The sequence below is a fragment of the Chelonia mydas genome, chromosome 9 (genome assembly GCF_015237465.2).
Source record: "Chelonia mydas isolate rCheMyd1 chromosome 9, rCheMyd1.pri.v2, whole genome shotgun sequence".
Taxonomy (NCBI): domain Eukaryota; kingdom Metazoa; phylum Chordata; order Testudines; family Cheloniidae; genus Chelonia; species Chelonia mydas.
This window is the reverse complement of record NC_057855.1, coordinates 42,057,293-42,080,594: the sequence shown is the minus strand read 5'-3', so window position 1 is coordinate 42,080,594 and position 23,302 is coordinate 42,057,293. Positions and strand designations below refer to the sequence as shown.

At 43.6% G+C, this 23,302-nt stretch overlaps 1 long non-coding RNA gene across 1 annotated transcript; it reads right to left on the bottom strand.

Moving 5' to 3' along the window:
• Positions 1 to 832: 832 nt before the first annotated feature.
• Positions 833 to 23,021, bottom strand: LOC122461667. The gene is made up of 3 exons (XR_006283751.1): positions 23,010 to 23,021; positions 15,622 to 15,627; positions 833 to 1,041 (listed from the first exon to the last, which is right to left on the bottom strand). It is a non-coding gene; the product is annotated as an uncharacterized LOC122461667 (long non-coding RNA).
• Positions 23,022 to 23,302: the final 281 nt, after the last annotated feature.

The window sequence follows — 23,302 nt, the reverse complement described above, 5'->3', positions numbered from 1 at the left end:
AATATCACTAATGTCCAACAACCGCATTGTTCTAAGGAAGGAAGCACACAGATTGGAAGATTAAACAAAACGATGAAATGGAAACTCAAGAAGGAAAATGAAAAAGGAAGAGAAATAGAAGATTGGTAACATTTTGGAAAAAAGGAAAACTCAGATTGAGGAGGCTGGGAAAAATAAAAAGGAAAAAGTGAACAAAGCATCCTTGGAATGAATAAACAGAAATAAAAGAAAAATGATGTATTTGTAAACCAGTGGATCAAAATGTCATCTGAATGTTACACTACCAATTTGCTCATTCATTACGAAATGCAAGCATCTGGTGTGGTGTGAGCTGTCTTTTCATTTAGTCATAGCCATGTATTGAAAAGGAAATATTGCTACTTACAAATGTGTATGAGCTGAATCTTGTCCCAAATGTCTTACTTGGGGGAGGATCTCGGATCTGGGGTTACAGTTTCAGCCCGTCTTTATTCCTAATTTCATTGCACAACTGTAAACGGCTCTGATCTCTTTAATATTTGAGTTATTATTATCCGAGGATAGGATCTGTGGTAGGGAAAGTGTGAAGATTAAATAACAGCTGGGAACATAGTATATCTACACCACATGCTTCTTTTGGATGTGTGTAGAGTACATACCTGCGTAGTGCCCCAGCTGGTGAGGCACACCTTAGGTGAGTAAAGACACACCTGAAGGGTGTGGGTATGTACATCATTCTGGGATGTATTAGCAGAAGTGTTGTAAGCAAAACACGAGAAGTAATTCTTCCGTGCAACTCTGCTAATTAGGCCTCAACTGGAGTATTGGAAAGATGTGGACAAATTGGAGAAAGTCTAGAGAAGACCAACAAAAATTATTAAAGGTCTAGAAAACATGACCTATGGGGGAAGATTGAAAAACTTGGATTTGTTTAGTATGGAGAAGAGAAGACTGAGAGGGGACATAACAGTTTTCAACTACATAAAAGGTTACAAGAAAGACGGAGAAAAATTGTTCTCCTTAACCTCTGAGAATAGGACAAGAAGCAATGGACCGTTTAGACTGGCCATTAGGAAAAACTTCCTAACAGTCAGGGTGGTTAAGCACTGGAATAAATTGCCTAGGGAGGTTGTGGAATCTCCATCATTGGAGATTTTTAAGAGCAGGTTAGACAAACACCTGTTAGGGATGGTCTAAATAATAATTAGTCCTGCCATGAGTGTAGGGGACTGGACTAGATGACATCTCAAGGTCCCTTCCAGTCCTATGATTCTATACCCTAGAATAGATCTGCAGATTCTTAGTGCAGCTTTCCCCTGCCCACCAAAGGGAAAACTTTGGATAGTGATTGGGATAGGGAAAAAAAAGGAGAGAGAAAAAAAGCTAATAATAGGAGGGAGACAAATGGCATTTTTGAATATCACTAATGTCCAACAACCGCATCTGACCCTCTACTCACCTAACCATGCCTCTGCGTCTACACTGCTATTTTTAGCTGTGTCATGTCCTGCTGCCTTCCCACTGATGGAGCCTTTCCCCTCTACAGGAAAAGACTCCCCCAGAGGGAAAAGGTTCTGGCAGTAGGGAAAGGCTTGGGCGGCTTCCCGCAGTGGAGCCTTTCCCTGCCACAGGCTGCAGCAGCAGGGAAAGGCTGTAGCAGGGTTTGCTGCTGAAGCTTTTCCCCCACTGTCTCCCCCCTGCAGCTTGCCACAGGGAAACACTCTGGCAGGTAGGAGGCAGTGGGGAAAGGCTCCGCCAGCTCTGTGATGCCAGAGCCTTCTCCCCAGCAGTGAAAGACTCTGGTAGCAGGAGCTGTGGAAGCTTTTTCTCCCTGTCTCCCCCTGCCAGAACCTTTCACTGACGTGTTATTACACGCTGCAGTGCTGGCACAACAGGCTTTTCGCTGTCTGTAGGGTATGTAGCCACACAGACCCTACACACTGCCAACAGTCGTGTGTAGTAGAGATGTTTTGATTCCTAAGATTTTCTGGATCTCAGTCTCAAGGGGCCAGATTTTCACCCTCATCACCCAGCAGCTCCCATTTATGCATCTAAATCAAATGGCAGAATATGTGCTCTGTGCTTCTGAAAATCTGGTCCAAAATGAAACAAAGAGAGGGCTGTATGGCCAATCACACTGACAGCTGTCAACCTCTGAAAAGTCTTGGGATGTTGTAGTCAGCTGGATTTGTTCTCCTCCCTGCAGTTTACCTACCCAGGGAAGAAAGCAGCACCTAGCTCTGTAATAGGGAATTGCAATGGTGTATATGTTAAGCCTGCAGGAGCAAGTTAGCCACATGGACAGTAGGTGACAAGTTGCTAAGTTGCTGGCCAAGAAGGTGATTAATGCATAAGCCATTGATTTGTATGGACACAGCTCATTTGAGCCTGGCCACCCTTCTGTCCCCTGTCAGATTTTTGTATGACAAGAATGCTAAGAAAGCATTTTTAAAAGGAAAGCTAAATCTGGGCAGCTTAGTCTGAAAACTCTGAGCCGTGGTCTACACTATAAAGTAAAGTTGATGTAAGGCAGCTTACAAGTGTCTAAAGTAAAATGCAGCTCCCACCCATGTAACTCGCCCACTACACCGACTTAACTCCATGTCCCCGAGAGGTGTAGTGCTTAAGTTGATGTAATTAGGTCAATGCAGTGTCAGTGTAGACACTGCATTGCTTACATTGACCATTGCTGCCTTTCAGAAGTTGTCCTACAATGCCCCATGCTGACAGCTAAAATTGGTGAAAGCTCTCCTGGTGAGCATGTGCACGAACGACACAACGAATATAATATGGACATGCAAAAGCAGTTTAGTTACTGTGATGGCTGTAAGTCGATGTAACGTAGGTCAGCTTCATTTTGTTGACTTGCCTTGAGGGAAAAGGTTCAAGGGAATTAGAAATGTTCCAGAATGACAAAATTGCATAATCAGAGTCACCCTTGGAATAGTTCCTCTTTGGAAAGCTTTTCTTTCATTATTAAGCAAGTAGTCACTGTGACATTGCACTCCATATGCTTTATAAAAATATTTTTATAAGTGTGAATATAATGTAATTGGAATATGCTTTGTGCAAAAGGACTCTTGTAAGGTATCGTTACAAAGCTTATAATCTACTGTGTGTGTTCATCCTATTTGTATGAATGTATCATTCTTGTATCTGAAACTAGGAATATGTAGTATAACTCTGAGGTCCTATTGTAATATTCAAAGTGTGGGCCATTAATGGTGGTTTAGAATCTTGACGGCTCACCTTGATTAGGACAATTGGTTGAAAATGACAGGTTTCAGAGTAGCAGCTGTGTTAGTCTGTATCCGCAAAAAGAAAAAGAGTACTTGTGGCACCATAGAAACTAACAAATTTATTTGAGCATAAGCTTTCATGAGCTACATGCATCTGACGAAGTGAGCTGTGGCTCACGAAAGCTTATGCTCAAATAAACGTGTAGTCTCTAAGGTGCCACAAGTACTCCTTCTCTTTTTGGTTGTAAATGGTATATTTTCCTGCAAGCCTTCCTGTAGAGGTGTGGGCCAGCCCTGGAAGAATGGAAGGGGTCTCACAGGACATGTGACCTGATACTGGAATCCATCTTAAACCTGGTGCTTTTACGTTTAGAAGGAGGGCTGGGAACCCAGAGAGACAAAGGATTCCACCTTGTGCCAAAGATATAAGAGGGAGTAGATCAGGACAAAGGGAGAGAAAGCCCAGCTTTTCACTGAAGATACCTACTGAAACTAACAAGGACTGTACCGAGGAAAGGATAGGGACCAGACTAGGAAGGAGTCTAGTCTGTGAAAGAAGCTTATTGGAACATCTCTGAGGGTGAGATTTATCTGTAATCAGTTTCTTAATGTATTAGGCTTAGACTTGCATGTTTTATTTGATTTTGCTTGGTAACTTACTTTGTTCTGTCTGTTATTACTTGGAACCACTTAAATCCTACTTTTTATACTTAATAAAATCACTTTTGTTTATTGATAAACCCAGAGTAGGTGATTAATACCAGGGGGAGCAAACAGCTGTGCATCTCTCTCTATCAATGTTAGAGATGGTGGACAATTTATGAGTTTACCCTGTATAAGCTTTATACAGAGTAAAACAGATTTATTTGGGGTTTGGACCCCACTGGAAACTGGGTGTCTGGGTGCTGGAGACAGGTGGACTGCTGAACTGTTTTCAGTTAGGTCTGTAGCTTTGTGGGCATGGACCAGACCTGGGTCCGTGTTGCAGCAGGCTAGCATGTCTGGCTCAACAAGACAGGGCTCTGGAGTCCCAGGCTGGCAGGGAAAATGGGCTCGGAGGTAAATTCAGCACATAAGGTGACAGTCCCAAGGAGGTCTCTGTGACCAAACCCATCACAGTGGCCCTAGAATCATAGAATATCAGGGTTGGAAGGGACCTCAGGAGGTCATCTAGTCCAACCACCTGCTCAAAGCAGGACCAACCCCCATCTAAATCATCCCAGCCAGGGCTTTCTCAAGCCTGACCATAAAAACATCAAAGGAAGGAGATTCCATCACCTCCCTAGGTAACACATTCCAGTGTTTCACCACCCTCCTAGTGAAAAAGTTTTTCCTAATATCCAACCTAAACTTCCGCCACTGCAACTTGATACCATTACTACTTGTTCTGTCATCTGCTACCACTGAGAACAGTCTAGATCCATCCTCTTTGGAATCCCCTTTCAGGCAGTTGAAAGGAGCTATCAAACCCCCCTCATTCTTCTCTTCTGCAGAATAAACAATCCCAGTTCCCTCAGCCTCTCCTCATAAGTCATGTGTTCCAGTCCCCTAATCATTTTTGTTGCCCTCCGCTGGATGTTTTCCAATTTTTCCACATCCTTCTTGTAGTGTGGGGCCCAAAACTAGACACAGTACTCCAGATGAGGCCTCACCAATGTTGAATAGAGGGGAATGATCATGTCCCTCGATCTGCTGGCAATGCCCCTACTTATACATCCCAAAATGCCATTGGCCTTCCTGGGAACAAGGGCACACTGTTGACTCATATCCAGCTTCTTGTTCACTGTGACCTCTAGGTTCTGTTCTGCGGAACTGCTGTCTAGCCATTCGGTCCCTAGTCTGTAGCGGTGCATGGGATTCTTCCATCCTAAGTGCAGAACTCTGCACTTGTCCTTGTTGAACCTCATCAGATTTCTTTTGGCCCAATCCTCTAATTTGTCTAGGCCTCTCTGTAACCTATCCCTATCCTCCAGAGTATCTACCCCCGATTGCCATGAGTTTTCAAAGATAATGGCCAATGGCTCTGCAATCACATCTACCAACTCCTTTAGCATTCTCGGATGCAGTGCATCCGGCCCCATGGACTTGTGCTCATCCAGCTTTTCTAAATAGTCCCGAACCACATCTTTCTCCACAGAGGGCTGGTCATCTCCTCCCCATGCTGTGCTGCCCAGTGCAGTAGTCTGGGAGCTGAACCTGTTTGTGAAGACAGAGGCAAAAAAAGCATGGAGTACTTTAACTTTTTCCACATCCTCTGTCACTAGGTTGCCTCCCTCATTTACTCAGGGGCCCACACGTTCCTTGACTTTCATCTTGTTGCTAACATACCTGAAGAAACCCTTCTTGTTACTCTTAACATCTCTTGCTAGCTGCAACTCCAGGTGTGATTTGGCCTTCTGATTTCACTCCTGTGTGCCGGAGCAATATCTTTATACTCTTCCCTGGTCATTTGTCCAATCTTCCACTTCTTGTAAGCTTCTTTTTTGTGTTTAAGATCAGCAAGGATTTCACTGTTAAGCCAAGCTAGTCGCCTGCCATATTTACTATTCTTTCTACACATCGGGATGGTTTGTCCCTGTAGCCTCAATAAGGATTCTTTAAAATACAGCCAGCTCTCCTGGATTCCTTTCCCTTTCCCCCTCATGTTATTCTCCCAGGGGATCCTGCCCATCAGTTCCCTGAGGGAGTCAAAGTCTGCTTTTCTGAAGTCCAGGGTCTGTATTCTGCTTCTCTCTTTTCTTCCCTGTGTCAGGATCCTGAATTCGACCATCTCATGGTCACTGCCTCCCAGGTTCCCATCCACTTTTGCTTCCCCTACTAATTCTTCCCGGTTTATGAGTAGCAGGTCAAGAAGAGCTCTGCCCCTAGTTGGTTCCTGCAGCACTTGCACCGGCAAATTGTCCCCTACACTTTCCAAAAAACTTCCTGGATTGTCTGTGCATTTGTGTATTGCTCTCCCAGCAGATATCAGGGTGATTGAAGTCTCCTATGAGAACCAGGACCTGCGATCTAGTAACTTCCGTGAGTTGCCGGAAGAAAGCCTCGTTCACCTCATCCCCCTGGTCCGGTGGTCTATAGCAGACTCCCACCACGACATCACCCTTGTTGCTCACACTTCTAAAACTTAATCCAGAGACTCTCAGGTTTTTCCTACAGTTTCATACTTGAGCCCTGAGCAGTCATACTGCTCCCTTACATACAATGCAACTCCCCCACCTTTTCTGTCCTGCCTGTCCTTCCTGAACAGTTTACATCCATCCATGACAGTACTCCAGTCATGTGAGTTATCCCACCAAGTCTCTGTTATTCCAATCACATCATAATTCCTTGACTGTGCCAGGACTTTCAGTTCTCCCTGCTTGTTTCCCAGGCTTTTTGCATTTGTGTATAGGCACTTGAGATAACTCGCTGATCGTTCCTCTTTCTCAGTATGAGACAGGAGCCCTCCCCTCTCACGTGCTCCTGCTCGTGCTTCCTCCCAGTATCCCACTTCCCCACTTACCTCAGGGCTTTGGTCTCCTTACCCCGGTGAACCTAGTTTAAAGCCCTCCTCACTAGGTTAGCCAGCCTGCTTGCGAAGATGCTCTTCCCTCTCTTCGTTAGGTGGAACCTGTCTCTGCCTAGCACTCCTTCTTGGAACACCATCCCATGGTCAAAGAATCCAAAGCCTTCTCTCTGACACCACCTGCGTAGCCATTCATTGACTTCCATGATTCGACAGTCTCTACCCAGGCCTTTTCCTTCCATGGGGAGGATGGACAAGAACATCACTTGCACCTCAAACTCCTTTATCTTTCTTCCCAGAGCCACGTAGTCTGCAGTGATCCGCTCAAGGTCATTCTGGGCAGTATCACTGGTGCCCACGTGGAGAAGCAGGAAGGGGTAGCGATCCGAGGGCTTGACGAGTCTTGGCTGTTTCTCCATCACATCATGAATCCTAGCTCCTGGCAAGCAGCAGACTTCTCAGTTTTCCCAGTTGGGGCAGCAGATAGATGACTCCATCCCCCTGAGGAGAGAGTCTCTGACCACCACCACCTGCCTCCTTCTCTTGGGAGCGGAGGTCGTGGAACCCCCAGCCCTAGGACAGTGCATCTCATACCTTCCAATCGGCAGAGTCTCCTTCTGTTCCCTTCCCTCAGATGTATCATCTAGTCCACTCTCCGCATTAGTACCTGTGGAGAGAACATGAAAACGGTTACTTACCTGTATCTGCGTTGCTGGTACATGGATGCTCCCCTTTCTTCTTCTGTAGGTCACATGCTGCCAAGTTTCTTCACCGTCCTCTTGTCCCCGCAGTGCAGCCTGCTCTGAGTCTTCAGAACGTTGTGTCCATAGAAGCATATCCTGACATCTGTCCAGGAAATCTTCAGTTTCTCTTATGCAATGCAGGGTTGATACCTGTTGCTCCAGACCTTGAACCTTCTCTTCCAATATGGAGACCAGCTTGCACTTTGTACAGACAAAGTCGCTTCTGTCCTGTGGAAGAAAGACAAAAATGGCACATCCAGTGCAGGTCACAACAGCTGAACACTCCCCACCCATATTACCTTCCTTCTACGAGCTTCCTCAGGAGTTGTAGTAACTACTCAGAGAAGCCGGCAAGATGTAAGCCTCAGTGGGCTCTTCCCAGGCAAACTCCCTCTGTTAGCCTCTTTGCTGTTGGTCACTCAGCTGGTTCGCAGCTGACTGGCTTTTTATAACAGTCAGGCCCACTCAAGGCTCACCTAGAACAAAGCACTCCCAATTCACACTTTTAAACAACCAATCAAGCACACGGTCAAACTGTCAAACTGTCCCCACAACAGACACTCAGATACTCACCCTTCTTTGCGTGAGGAGTCTTACTCAACTCTACAAGACCTCCTAACATTGCTAGCATGGAAGCAAAAGGGGGGAAATTTTAAGGAAATCCCCTAACATAAACAAGGCTAATGAGACCTCTCGCATGAGGAAAGTGATCTCAAGGTGACCCAAAATACAAAAGCATTTCACCTGAGTTGTTTTTAGAGGAACTGGGGATCAGTCATAATAATAATGATATCAGTAATTAAGGGTTGCTCTCCCTTTCCCTTATTCTTTTTCTTCTTATTTAGCCAAATCTGGTGTTTCCCCAGAATCTCCATCTCTCGGCTTCAAGGTGATGCAAGTCTCCTCCTTTCAGGAATCAGGGCCTGCAGCAGAGCTAATCTGCAGGCAAGCCAATGAACACAGCTAGCCTGTAGAAGGCTGCCTATTTGGCTACCCCAGCTGACTGGTGAGAAGAGTCAGTAGATTGTCTCTTAAGATACTTTGAGCAACCACCAAATTATTTGTCCATGATTGTGATAGCTCCTGTGGTTGTTTGTTCCCAGTCCTGCTCCTGCCTTTCTTCAGTCCAGGTAACCCAGCTCTAACTCAGGTTCTAGCCCTCAGCTCTGATTCCTAGTTACTGGAGCCTTCTCGATCTACTGGGCCTAACCGCCCAGGTCCTGGTCTGGTCTACACTAGGAAATGACAGTTTAACTACACTCGTCAGGAGCAAGAATGCAGGAACCTTTGTAGAAGTGGGGGGGCGCCCAAGGCCAAAGTGGCGGGGAAATGAAAATACTACTTCAATATCCTGCGAACAACTGTAACATAAGTAACCAGAATACTGGTTAAATGTAGTCACATTGTAACATTATGGTATAATTATAGTATGAATGAAAAAAATAATCCTTTAGTTCTAAACATTGAGACAGCATTTTATTTTTGCACTTTGCACTTCATTTGCATTTATTTTACTGCATATACTCCACTATTAATATTGCACTATTATTAAACTTTTACTTGCAATTTTGTAACATTACAATCCAACCATCCTGGTGTGTATATATATAGTAAATCTCCTTGAAAAAAGGCATCAGTAAAAACAAACAACCACCACCAACAACTTTGAAGGGAGGTAAATGTGTCCCCATACAAGAGCTACCATATAAAATGATTTTTTCAAATGTTTTATAAAAATCAAAATTGAAAATACATTTTTAGAAAATCTAGCAAACACCATCAACTGGCTGTAGCAGAGAAAAGCAACACAGTATCTAAGCCAAAAATATAAGATTAATGCAATTTTGATCATGCAGTTATCTAGTTATCTATTGCTAGTGGTTACCTAGGAATGCATCCTATCTTATCTCATAGTGCCTCTTGGCCTTTAGCAGTACGATCATGTTTTTCCCACAATGCATATATTTCTTTTGTTAAAAAGTGGGGAGGCATGGCCTCCTGACTGCCCCAGTTCCAGCACCAGTGGTCAGGAGTGTGAAAAATCCACACCCCAAGCGGAGTTGTTAAGCCAACCTAAGTCCCTGCATAGACAGTGCAAGGTTGACCGAAGAATTCTTCTGTTGACCTAGCTACCACCTCACACATAAATCCCTGCAGAGGAAAAGAGAATAGACTGGCTGAGAGAGCTGGGAAAGACAGAATGTTGAAAATGAGAGCTGTGATTTTGAGTCTACTTTTCCCTTCTTTTTCAGAAGTGTTGGGCCTGGTCTAAACTGAAGGAACTGGGTATGTGTAGTAAAAAGAAGAGATTAGCGGGGGTGGGGGAGGACGACATGGTAACAGTCTTCAAATACTTGCAGGGGGAAAGATGGATAAAAGCTGTTCTCTCTTGCCACAGAGGGCAGGACAAGAGGCAATGGGTTCAAACTACAGGATAGCAGATTTAGATTAAATCTCAAGAAAAACTTCCTAACTGTAAGTAGGACAATGGAAGGTTGTGGAAGCTCCTTCGCTGGAGATTTCCAAAAGGAGGCTGAATAGCCATCTGTGTTGGATGGTTTAGACACAACAAATCCTGCCTGTTGGCAGGGGATTAGACTAACTCTGATTCTACACACAAAATTAAATCAGTTTCAAAAGACTTCTTTAACTGCAGCAGTTTAGCTAAACAGGTGTAACTCCCCATGTGGGCATTACATTCCACAGGCAAGTAGCGTGCCACAGGAATCCAAGTCACATGGACTTTTGCCGAAATGTAGGACCTGCATTTCAGATCCTCAAAAGGTATTTAGACATCAAGTCCCAACAGTCATTGGAATTAGGCTCCTAAATACTTTTGAAAAGCTGGACCTAATGAGACCTAGTCTCCTGCAATAGTTAGAAGCTTCTGGAAATTGCATCCTTAGCCAATTCTTTGACCAAAATGAGGCCGCCAGGTACTTGGAGCAAGTGATCAAATGTTACTAGATTGTGTGTGCTTCCATTTGTGGATCTCAAGAAGGACATGTAAAATCAGAGGTCATATTTGATTATTTTGGCCTCATTTACATACAGCTGTCCTAAAAGGCATACAGTACTAAGAAGAGAGCTATTACAGTAGCAGATTCCCTGAGAAATAGAGTTCTCATGTAATCATTTACACTTGAAGTTCAAATAAATGCATTATACAGCCCAATAATTGGTTCTTGGTGCACTAGATTTTTTCAAGGCAGAGGGATTATTGAAACCCATGTGGTTAAGAGAGCCAAATAGAAAGTATGTATTGCAATTTAAACAATGTTGTTTATATTTGGAGAATGTACGAGGATTGCCAAGGATAAATGTGGGGTCAGAATAGTCATTTAAAAACTGGTTCTTTTCAGACCCAAAGTGGTATTCTTACCAAATACAGTGAATCATCTACTCTCAAACTGGATTTTTCAGGGGCCTAGTGGAGTTAAGTATCCTGATTTCTCGCTCAGCCCCTTTTGAAAATTCCCAGCTTCAGACTTTGTTGGCAAATGCATTTGCCTTTATTCTAAGCATTTGTCTTTTCTTGGTTTAGGTTTTCTTTTTTTAACGTGTGCAACTTCCAGCAGCCTGGCTTCTGGTTCCCTCTAGTGTCACGAAGTTTGCTATTCACCTACTTATAACAGCAGAACTGAAGTGCTGATGGAAGTGGGCCTTTTCAGAGTTTTATAGTAAATCTTCTAAACTTTGTTTGCAGTAGAAAGATGGCAAACAGGTTTTCGGTTGTAAGCAATATTCCACCTTGGCAGAACTTTTTCTCAAATGAGGTTTGGATTTATTTTGAGCCTGTCCCACTTGGTTTTGCACATATGACTGCACCTGCTCCTGGTAGGCAGCCAGAAAAAAGGAGAGAGTATAATGACTCAGGGCAGGTCTACACTACCGTGAAGATCAACGCTCTGAGATTGATCCACTGGCAGTCGATTTAGCGGGTCTAGTAAAGACCCGCCAAATCGACTGCAGATCACTCTCCAGTCAACCCCTGTACTCTACCCCCGATGAGAAGAGTAAGGTAAGGTACGTAGCTGGAGCTGCGCAGTGTAGGTCGACTTAACACAATAGTGTAGACATAGCCTCAGCTAAACCACTTTTATGCATCATGTGGAATCAGGCTATTAAACTGGCATTAGGCTCTGACAATACAGGCTACCTCCACACAAGCCAAGGGAGAATTCCACTAGCTGTCAAGCAAAATAGGGCTTATCTCCTCTTTCTAAGCCAGCTGGCCTCGTGGGATTCAGCAAACCTGGCCTCTGCTGCTGAAATAGAGTGTTGTGTATTTATGAACCACAATACATTTAGCAACAGCTGATATGCAGCAGAGGGGCTGCTAGACCTGCACGGCTCAGCAATTGCATCTCAAAGATATACGGGTAAGGTTGATAGTAGAGGGCATATTGCAGAAAAGGAGGGAGCAATAGCACTAAAAGGAGTCACCATTACACACACCCTTATTCTCCTCTTCCTTCCCTGGTTCAGATTTGGATGTGGGTTTGGGTAGCCCTTATTTTGTCTGAACCAGTTTACTTATCCTTAACAAGCACCAAATATCTTGAGGAAGACACAGAAATGTGGTCATGAATAAGGCTGCAAGTCTTTCATGGAGGTCACGGAAGTCACAGATTCCATGACTTTCCAGGACCTCTGTGACTTCTGCAGCAGCTGGTGTGGCTGACCAGAGGGACGCCTGAGCAACTGGGGTACCCCCAGGGCAAGCCACACTGGCTGCTGCTCTGGCGGCCCCAGGTAGCTAGTCCCGGACCCTGCCCTGGAGCATGTCCAGAAGCAGCAGCGGCGCTTTGGGCCATGCTCCTCCACAAGAGCAATAGCAAGAGCAGCAGGAGGACCCTGGGCCTCCTCTCCACAGCAGCAGGAGGGTGGGCCTCAGGCTGTCCCATCCAGCAGCGGCGTTGGTGTCCTGGGTTCCCCCCTCCTACTCCAGCAGCAGCGAGGCCCAGAGTGCCCACCCCCGCTCTGGGATCAGCAGTGCCCTTGGAAGTGCCCCACCCCAGCACCTAAGATTTAGTTAGGGGTATTTTTAGTAAAAGTCACGGACAAGTTACTAGCCTGTGATGATTTGGTTATTGCGCATGACCTGTCCATGACTTTTACTAAAAATACCCATAACTAAATCGTGGCTTTAGTCATGAACATGGAGAAGAGTATCTCAGGGTGCAAGGACTCTGTCTGCCCTGAGAAGAGACCAGCCACAGCTCCAGTCTCTGACCGTTTCCTCTGCAATTCAAACCATCCCACGGAAGTGGGGAAGCAGTTAAGCCCCTAGTCCCACTGTACACCTCCACACTTGGTGAGAAACAGAGTGGACTTTACCCTGTACCCCATGAACGGAAGAGAAAAGGGGTTCATTCATGCTGAAACTGGGAAACCTGGGCCTTCCCAAAGCACAGTGCCCCCTGGTGCTTCCACCCAAGAATTGCAACTCTGCACTGCCCCCAACACAGAGCTAGGGTGAAGAACTACCGCTGAGCCATTACTGGCTAAGTTAAAAGCTCAGATATTCAAAGATTTGGAAGTTCAGAATTATGAACATTAATGCCCTGAGCTGACAGACAATTTGTACACTTTGTTTCACATATACAAGAGGAGCCCTTCGTCCCTCAACTAGACAAATCTATAGGAGAGAGGTGGCTTATGATCAGAACATCCTTCTTCAACCACAGTACATTGATCCATCTTTCCTTATAAATCCTACTTCCAACTCCTTATGAACCCTGCATCTATGTTGGAAACACGATGGAATATGTTGATGTGGAACATAAGAAGCAGTCGGAGCCAGAGGTCATCACCATCCTATCGTCATTAAAGAGAGGTGGAAGAGTACTAAATGTACATTAGCATGTGTGTTTCAGAGTAGCAGCTGTGTTAGTCTGTATCCGCAAAAAGAACAGGAGTACTTGTGGCACCTTAGAGACTAACAAATTTATTAGAGCATAAGCTTTCGTGAGCAACAGCTCACTTCATCGGATGCATAGAGTGTGTGAGCTCATGTGTACCTGTGGCTGCTCTCTCCCATGTATTCTGCCCAGGCCCAGATTATAACAGTTTCATCTTTTCCTATCTGTGAGTGAAAACAAAGGTAAATACATGGCTAAGTAATGTCTCCCCAGGGGTATATATGCAACTCTGTCCAGTAATGTATGAAGACACGGGTAAGTACATGAGTAGGCATTTGTCACTTTGGTTAACACAGAACATGGATGTGCAAGGCATGGGAGAGGATGCAAGGATCCTCACCAATGCAGGGGCCAAGCACAATCTCAGCCCCAGTAGAATTATAAACCCTATAAGGGCAGGAGCCTGATCCCTCCAATCTCTAATGACCAAAGTAGCTGACAGTACACACTGCAGTCTGTCAAGCGGTTTAGCAGATTCCACAGCAGTGCAGGTCTACCCTGTGCATTGGACTTCCCATTATGCAATTTACTGTAGCATCACACTAGCTCCATACACGAGATGGGGTAGAGCAGTGTGAAGTTTTTTCCCCCACTATTGGTCATTCAATATTGTACGCAAATTTGGGTTAATCTTTGCAAATAGTTTTGGGGGGAGGGAGTAAGGTCAGGCTGGGGGGAAAGAGTGTGTCCAAAAAAGTGGAAACTTTTCAACTTCTCATTTCAAAGCAGTTTGTTTTTAAATTTAGCTAGAATTAACTTTAAAAAACAAAATATCAAAACCAAAAGGTTTTATTTCAGGTCAAACAAAATATTTTGTTCAGCCTGAAACAAATTATTTTCAGTTTTTCATTTCTGGCAAGAAAAAAAATTAGACAAAAAAAGCTCTGTTCTTTCGGGTCAGCCTGAAGTGAAAGCCAACCCCAAAAATCAATTATTTTCCTGGCTTTGATGAGGAGCCATTTGGAGCTATAATGTTTTTAATGAAATTTTATTTGCGCTCTTTTTAGAAGATGTGGGCGAGCAGCTGAAGCATCAATATTGGAAGAGCTTGTTCTCAGTCTGATTCATTGGCAAAAATGAAAATGATGGACAAGAGTGGAGGAAAGCAGGAAAATCAGGTTAAGAATAGGAACTCACTCCTTTATTTGCTATTTACTTTCAAATTATTAAATAAGTCACAATGGAAAAGCCTCTCATTCCTCCCTTTGGGTAGTCTAGTTCATTTCCTAACACAATTTCCACAAGGTGGCACTGCTCTGTCAATTTCTTCTCTTCTAATCCTTGTATTAGCTAACATTGATTTGGCTTTGAACCCAATGGACAGATTCTACTGAGCATTTCTTTAAACCAAATTCCTTTTATTTTATCCTTAGCTTTTACTCTATTGTTTCTATTTGATCATAGTTCACTGTATGTGTCTCCATACTATACAGTGCCTTGTAGTGATTAAAAAGTAAGAATTCAATGCATCAGAGCTTCTGAGACAACTGCAGCAGCACCAAGTGAGAATAACATTGCGTTCTGTTCTGATTACTTTCAAACCTATATCTGCTCATACCAACAAATGTGATACAAGTGGGAAAGCTTTTCTTACCATGCAGATCTCTCTCTCCCTCTCTCAAAGTGTGAGCGAAATTTTCTTAGGATGGTATACTATTGGGAAAGGAAGTGTTCCGATAATAAAGATTCAAGCCATGTGAACATTAAAAGAAACTGACACTGAGGACCTAATCACATCAGCCACGCCATCAGGGGCTCGTTCACCTGCACATCTACCAATGTGATATATGCCATGTGCCAGCAATGCCCCTCTGCCATGTACATCGGCCAAACCGGGCAGTCTCTACACAAAAGAATAAATGGACACAAATCTGACATCAGGAATCATAACATTCAAAAACCAGTAGAAGAACACTGCAACCTCTTTGGTCACTCAGTAACAGACTTAAAGGTGGCAATTTTGCAACAGAAAAACTTCAAAAACAGACTCCAGCGAGAACCTGCTGAACTCGAATTGATTTGCAAAATAGATACCATTAACTCAGACTTGAATAGAGACTGGGAGTGGCTGGGTCATTACACTAATTGAATCTATTTCCCCATGTTAAGCATCTTCACACCTTCTTGTCAACTGTCTGTAATGGGCCATCGTGATTATCACTACAAAAGTTTTTTTTCCTCCTGCTGATAATAGCTCATCTTAATTAGCCTCTTAGCGTTGGTCTGGCAACTTCCACCTTTTCATATTTTCTGTATATATCTCCTCCTACTATATGTTCCATTCTATGCATCTGATGAAGTGGGCTGTAGCCCACGAAAGCTTATGCTCAAATAAATGTGTTCATCTCTAAGGTGCCACAAGTAGTCCTGTTCTTTTTGACACTGATGTAACTATATTGATGCAATAAAGACCAGTGCAAGGAAAGCTTGTCTCAAAGCCTATTAATTTGATGGCTTTGTTTCTTTTTGACCAATGAGAAATTTGCTTCCTTTGTATGTGTAGACTGAGACGGATTTGGGCATTAGATAATATTTAGCCCTGCCATGAGTGCTGGGGACTGGACAAGATGACTTCTCGAAGTCCCTTCCAATCTTATGTTTCTATAATTAAGTAAATATAAAGTTTGCCGATGCACAACTGCCTCCCAATATCCAGACTACTTTATTTCTTCAAAATCTGTTCCATCTTGTCCCTTAATTACTAATTTGGATTGTTTTTTCCTTTCTTTGGATTCCAAAAGGTGTTGAGCAGTTGCAGCTGCTCCATGCCCCTGAAAATCAGATCAAGGTTTTAGTACCCAAGTTTGAAAATGCAGACCCACATAGCTTGCTCATGGCTATGCAGCAACACAGTACCAGCACCAGGCTTAGAACTCAGGGACTCCTGACTACTGCTAGGTGAAATTTTCCAACCAATACTTCCTTTGGGTTAAAAAAAACAAAACAAAAAAATCCTACATGTTTTGTTTTGACATTTTCACAAACCAATGTTTCAAAGTTTTGGATTCAAAATGTCCTTTAATTTTTAAATATTCAAAAATAGTCAAACAAAATGCTTGTAATCATAACATTTTTCAGTGCAAAACTATTAACTTTACAGAATTGCCAGTGAACTGAAAAAATATCAGTTATTTGCCTAAGTCTATTCTTGATTTCCAGCCACCACAGGATCACGCAGCTTCTCGATGTGTGCTGCTAACACTCAGTTAAAATATACTACAGTTTGAAAACAGTAGTGTAGTGTCAACTTTATTCGGGTTTCAGGATAATTTTCTTTTAAGACCCAATTATAGTTTGGAGTGAATTATGTTTACACTTTGTATTTATTTTCTGTAATGGTCTTGTGTATAAGTGTCTTTTTTTTTTTATTTAATGGTCAAACTGAAAAATCAGGAGGCATGGGGGAAATCATTTAGCTACACACTGAAACTCAATTGTTTCTTGTTTCTGAAATGCAAAGTCAACTGAAATGTTTAAGAATCAAAATGACTTTTTGGGGGGGGGGGGGGGGGGAGAAGAAATCCTCTATTTAATTCAGCCAAAACTATTTGCCACATTTTAGCTGAATTTGCAGATAGTTCCATTCCCCCCTCCTACACGAAACTGAAGCAAATTTATTATTCAGCTGAAAACTTTTTCCCAGCTCTACTTCTGAGGTTTTTTTCATATCTTGAGACTTGAAGGAAGACAGAGTCTTTGCAGTTTAGAAATTCATCTGCTCCTGCTGCTTTCCCATTTGAAGTTACCAATAAAATGTGTCTTCACAGCACAGAATGGTGTGGTGGCACAGTGGGAATTCCAACAGGCGGTATGCCATAGAAGCAAACATAATGCCTCTGAGAGCAGCATGGCCATGGTCTACACCTTTGGATAGTATGGATAGGTCTACACTGCAGCTGGGAGGTAGAATTCCCAGCTCAGGTAGACATACATGCAATACCTGAGCTAGCATGCTAAAAGATAGTACTGTAGCCATGGCAACATGGGCAGTGACTCAGGCTAGCCACCTGACTACAACCCCTTCCTAGGTACATACTCTGCTGGCTAGCTCAAGCCACTACCCAGGCTACTGCAGTCACACTGATATTTTTAGCATGCCAGCTCATGTATGTCTACCCAAACTGGGAATTACACCTCCCCACTGCAGTGTAGACATACCCTCTGTAGCATACATTGTTCTGAAATTTGGCCAGCTCTGCCAGCTGGAGTAGCATGGGGAAGGCTGTTGCCCTGTCCCCTTGAGGCTAGCACCATGTCATGGGCAGTGGGTATTGTAGGCAGAGGTAGGCTGGGCCTCCCCAAACAGCCTAACATGGCCCTGCCATGCTCCGCCCCAGGCCAGGCCCCATCCTGTGGTTCCCAATGCTCTGTCCTGGCTGACCCGGGCTGGCTGTCCTGCCTCCCGCAGGGACTCAGGGCAGCTGGTGCTGGGGGCACCAACGCCCGGCCACCTGGCGCACTAGGGCTCCCCCAATGGCAGGGTCACCAGCTGCCCATGCACCATGTCAAAGGTATCAAATATGGTTGGTAACTTTACACATGCATCTCTGCTCGATTACACTGAGAGCACTCCCTCAAAAGGTCGAGCAATCAGTCACAATAGAACTGCTTAAAACATGCAAATGTTTGGGTTGGGGTAGAGAATTCTTGGTAAAGGTCCATGATTACAGATGGGCTCAGCCCATCTTCAAGGAGATGGGCTGAGCCCAAGTCTAACATTCTTTAGAGTCCATTACAATACACACCTGTTAGAATAAGCTGTAAGCATGTGTGGCCATCCCTCCTGGTCAATTGATGAGAGAGGCCGCACCTCATGGTCACACTCTTGTCACAGAGCTCAATCAGGAGGGGAATTAGCTGTCTTTAAAGCGGTGGCCACTCAAGCTGAGCCAAGCAGTAACGAGTCTATGTGCCCTGGCCCTCAGGCAGGGCAGGGCATCAAACAGTTAGGGGACTCTTGCCTGCAGTCAGGGCAGAGCAGCAAAGAGTTGGGCATCCTGGATCTGGCAGATGGCCAACAAATGCAGGCCTCTGGGCCTAGAGGGGAAGGCTGCTATCCCATGGTTGGGGTGGCACGAGGTAAAGCAGTGGTCACCAACCAGTTGATCGCAATCTCTGGCAGCACAGCAGGGCTGCCTCTAAGACAGGCTCCCTGCCTGCTCCAGCCCCATGACGCTCCTGGAAGTGGCCAGCACAGCCCCGTGGGGGCAGGGGTCTCCCTCTGCACACTGGTCCTGCCTTCAAGCACTGCCCCCACAACTCCCATTGGCTGGGCACAGGGAGCTATGACCAATGGGAGCTGCAGGGGCAGTGCTTGCAGAGAGGGGTAGTGTGTGGAGCCACGTGCCGCCACCACTCCCCCAGGGGCTGCAGGGGTGCATTGGCCTCTTCCGGGAGCATCGTGGGGCCAGGGTAGGCAGGAAGCCTGCCTTAGCAGCAACCACGCTGCACCGCCAACCGGGAGCCGCCAGAGGTAAGTGCTGCCTGGTGGGAGGCCACACCCCAACCCCCAGCCCTGATCCCCCTCCCAGAGCCAGCACCCCATACTTCCTCCTGCACTCCAACCCCCTGCCCAAGCCCAGAGCCCCCTCCTGCACCCAAACTCCCTCCCAGAGTTTGCACGCCTCATTCGCTCCTGAACCCCAACCCCTTCCCCAGGATCACCCCAGATCCCCCTCCCACATTGCAAACCCCTCGGTCCCAGCCCAACCCCCTACCCCAGTGAATGTGACTGAGGGTGGGGGAGAGCGAGTGCTGCAGATGGGGGGGAATGGAATGAATGGGGCAGGGCTTTGGGAAAGGGGCGGGGTAGATCATGGGTTGCCCTTACATTCAAAAAGTGATCTTAGGTGTAAAAAGGTTGGAGACCACTGCTCTAGATCATACTTTAGGCAAGACAAATAATATCAACCAATTATCTTACTGTGGTAACGTTTTTGTTTTTTTTTCCAATCAAGTCCTTGTCAAAGATCATTTAAAATTCTGCTGAGTTTTGCAGCTGTTGATGCCTGGGAATTGGCATTTGCTAATCCAAGGTACTGGGTAACAAAGGCCCCCGGGAACAAGTGTCTCAACGATGTGCCTATTTTAAGCATATTAATTTATAGCTCCAGGTGTGATATTAAAAATGTGGACCTCAAGAGATGTGACAACACTTTAATTTCTAGGCCAATACTCTATCTGCATGTATGGAAATGATCATTTGCTAGCTGCCCTCATTCTATATGCTCTAGACCAGGGTTATCCTAATTTAAACAATGAAGAGAGTCAGATTGTAAGTGAACAGTCTATATGCAGGCCAGAAATTACACACATACAATCACTGAAAATAAGTGACAGGCCCACATGCAACACAAGTTTATTACTGATTTAGCAACAATATCATTGACGTTTACAGCGATGTCAATGTTGAGCTCTGTTGGGGCAAGTCAATGTAACTGGGTAATTCAATAATGAAGGATGATATTTAGGGGGGATGTAAAGCTGAGTGAATAACAGATTTTTGGGGTGTGGGGCCATACCAAAGTCCCCCCCCCACCCCCAACACATGTTGGTGCATTTCAACCCAAAACTGAATTTGGTGTGTGTTTGTTTCAGTGATGGGAAAAAACATTTGTTTCAGATAAAAAATAAACCACACCTCAAATTATATATATATGTTTTTCTACTCCCTGAAGTTAAATTTTAAAATGAAACATTTCCAAATTTTTTAAAAATTGTCCCTGAGGGTTTGATTGCCAGTTGACAGGGGATGGATCACTTGGTAATTACCCTGTTCTGTTCATTCCTTCTGAGTCATCTGGCACTGTCCATTGTTGGAAGACAGGATATTGAGCTAGATGGACAATTATCCTGAGCCAGTACAGCAATTCTTATGTTCCAGAACATTTAGTTTTGAAATGGTCAAAACTAACTTTTTTTTTTTTTTTTTTTTTAGAAAAACATCGAAACACTTTGTTTTTGTCCTAAACATTTGGCAAATACTTCTCGTGCCCAAAATGCATTTTTCTCTTAATTTACTATTTGATGAAAAAATTCACCCTACTCTAATTTGATGTACTTCATTGTTGTGAACATAGGTCCTTAAAAATTCACCCTTAAGATAAATTCTTTCAAGAAGTTTTTCCAAAATTGGATAGGAGTTTAAAGAAGCTGCCCTGATTTCATTTATTGTGATGAGAAATGGATCCACTTGGAGATCACGCAGCTGTAGTTGATTGTTTTTAACTAAATGTTCAAACACTATTCCAAAATCCTCTTTCATGAGCTCAGAATTATTAAAATCAGTTCCTCAAATCTTCCAACAAGCCTTAAGTGCTGGATGAGAAAACAAGTCAAAAATACTTTAAAACCTTCAAGTCCCTTAGCCAGTTTGTTGGAAGAGGTGAAGACCATCAAACCATTTTTTTCCCTTCAAGTGCTGCATTGTTTTGTTACGAAACCCACTGACATGACAAAACAGTTCCGATCTGTTCTGCTTCTTCCTGTTAAGTTTCGCATTACTGAATAACTGAAACAGCTGTCAAGGAAGCCATTTCACTTGGAAAAATCCAGGGTTTCTAACTCCTTTTCAAGTTCCGTAGTTTTACTTTTAACTACATTCTTCAGGAAAAGTAGAATTTCTTGCCAAAGATCACAATATCTCACAACATTTTCTAGCCACTAGATAGAAAACTTTGAAATGCAGAAGTAAGTCTCTCAAAACCACATGTGTTTCTTCCAAGAAATGTATGATAAGATACACATGAGCTGACACAATTTAGAATAGTACAACAGTCAAGTTTCACTCAAATGTTCTTGGATTATACAATGAAAGGCAGGACAACTCACTACATTCCATCTTAATCTAACCACTAGGCCATGATCAAGGTCTCTCCTGCAATAAATTATTTAATTTCGTAGCTTGAGAACAATCAAACTATCAAAGATATAGCCACATTTTTTGTAAAATTTGTATAACCTTTTGTAGTCATGAATGTAACATAAATCCATACCAAGCAGTGGCTTCCAGCCAAGACTCTAGGAGAAGTGGAATTGAAAGTCCAATGGTTTTTCTGTGCTAGGTAATATTTTTTTTTAGAGCTACCCCTAAAGAGATACAAGAGCAGCTTGCATACTCCCACTGCTGTCTTGGATTTAAAATTACTTGCCTGTTCTCAGTTTGTAAAAATAATAATAATAATAATAAAAAAATGCAGTTTGTTCTACATTTGTAAAAAAAAAAAATAGTCTTTCTAAAGTGATTTTCATTATCTCAATGGCAAGGTTCCTTCCCCACTCTGCACTCTAGGGTACAGATGTGGGGACCTTCATGAAAACGCCCCTAAGCTTATTTTTACCACCTTAGGTTAAAACTTCCCCAAGGTACAAATTATTTTACCTTTTGCCCTTGGACTTTATTGCTGCCACTACCAAGCAACTAACAAATATATAACCGGGAAAGAGCCCGCTTAGAAACATCTTTCCCCCCCAAAATCCTCCCAAACCCTACACCCCTTTTCCTGGGGAAGGCGTTATAAAAATCCTCACCAATTTGCATAGGTGAACACAGACCCAAACCCTCGGATCTTAAGAACAATCAGGTTCTTAAAAGAAGAATTTTAATTGAAGAAAAAAAGTAAAAGAATCACCTCTGTAAAATCAGGATGGTAAATACCTTACAGGGTAATCAGATTCAAAACAGAGAATCCCTCTAGGTAAAACCTTAAGTTACAAAAAGACACAAAAACAGGAATCTACATTCCATTCAGCACAACGTATTTTATCAGCCATTTAAACAAAACAGAATCTAACGCATATCTAGCTAGATTACTTACTAAGTTCTAAGACTCCATTCCTTTTCTGCTCCCGGCAAAAGCATCACACAGACAGACAGACCCTTTGTTTCTCCCCCCCCTCCCCCAGCTTTGAAAGTATCTAGTCTCATCATTGGTCATTTTGGTCAGGTGCCAGCGAGGTTATCCTAGCTTCTTAACCCTTTACGGGTGAAAGGGTTTTTCCTCTGGTCAGGAGGGATTTTAAAGGTGTTTACCCTTCCCTTTATATTTATGGCAGTCAATCTCCATAGGAAAGAAACAAAAGCATTCTAGGATTTTGGGGAAGGGATTATATATTCATTGAAAACAGTGGGAAAGCCTAGTGTCTTGTTTGTTTGCAGCCATTATCAGTCCAAGAAGCGTACAACCTAAGTCATCACACTATTCACTGCTTAGGGCTAGTTTATATCTAAACCACTGCAGCTCTCCCACTGATGTACATACTCCATCTCCCAGAGAGGTGGTAGGTAAGTCGACAGGAGAATTCTCCCATCCATCTAGTGCTGTCTACACTAAGCGTTAGGTCAGTTTAAATGCACCGGTCAGGGGTGTGGATTTCACACCCCTCAGCAATGTAGTTATACTGACCTAATTTCTTATCATAGACCAGGCCTGAGAGAAACATAGGAAATGAATGATGAAGTCAGTGGGAATGGCTGCATTCTCAGTGCTTCAGAAAGTCAGGTCACTGATTTAGGTAAACAACCATGGCCTTAGAAGCCTTTAAACACCTATTATTTTTAAACACTGATACAGTCTATTTCCTTTTTAAAAGTCAGAAAGACCTGGGATGATTATGAAACTGAGGGAGGTTTTTTTTCTTAATGAACTACCAATCCATTCAAAATTAAGTGTTTTATACTGAAATCTTCTGTAGTATCATTTCATGTCATTCTTAATGCCTTCGTTGAAGATGAACTAAAGGAGTACATCACCTGTTAACTTACTAGCTTCTGTCACCAAAATTTGCCCAAAACAAGGAAGTCAAAAAAGAGGAAATGTTACTCTATCTACAGCTACTGTCAACATGCAGTCTGCACTTGTTTGCATGCACCTCTTTGCACCCACACACTGCAGGAGCAGGAACTTGCACTAG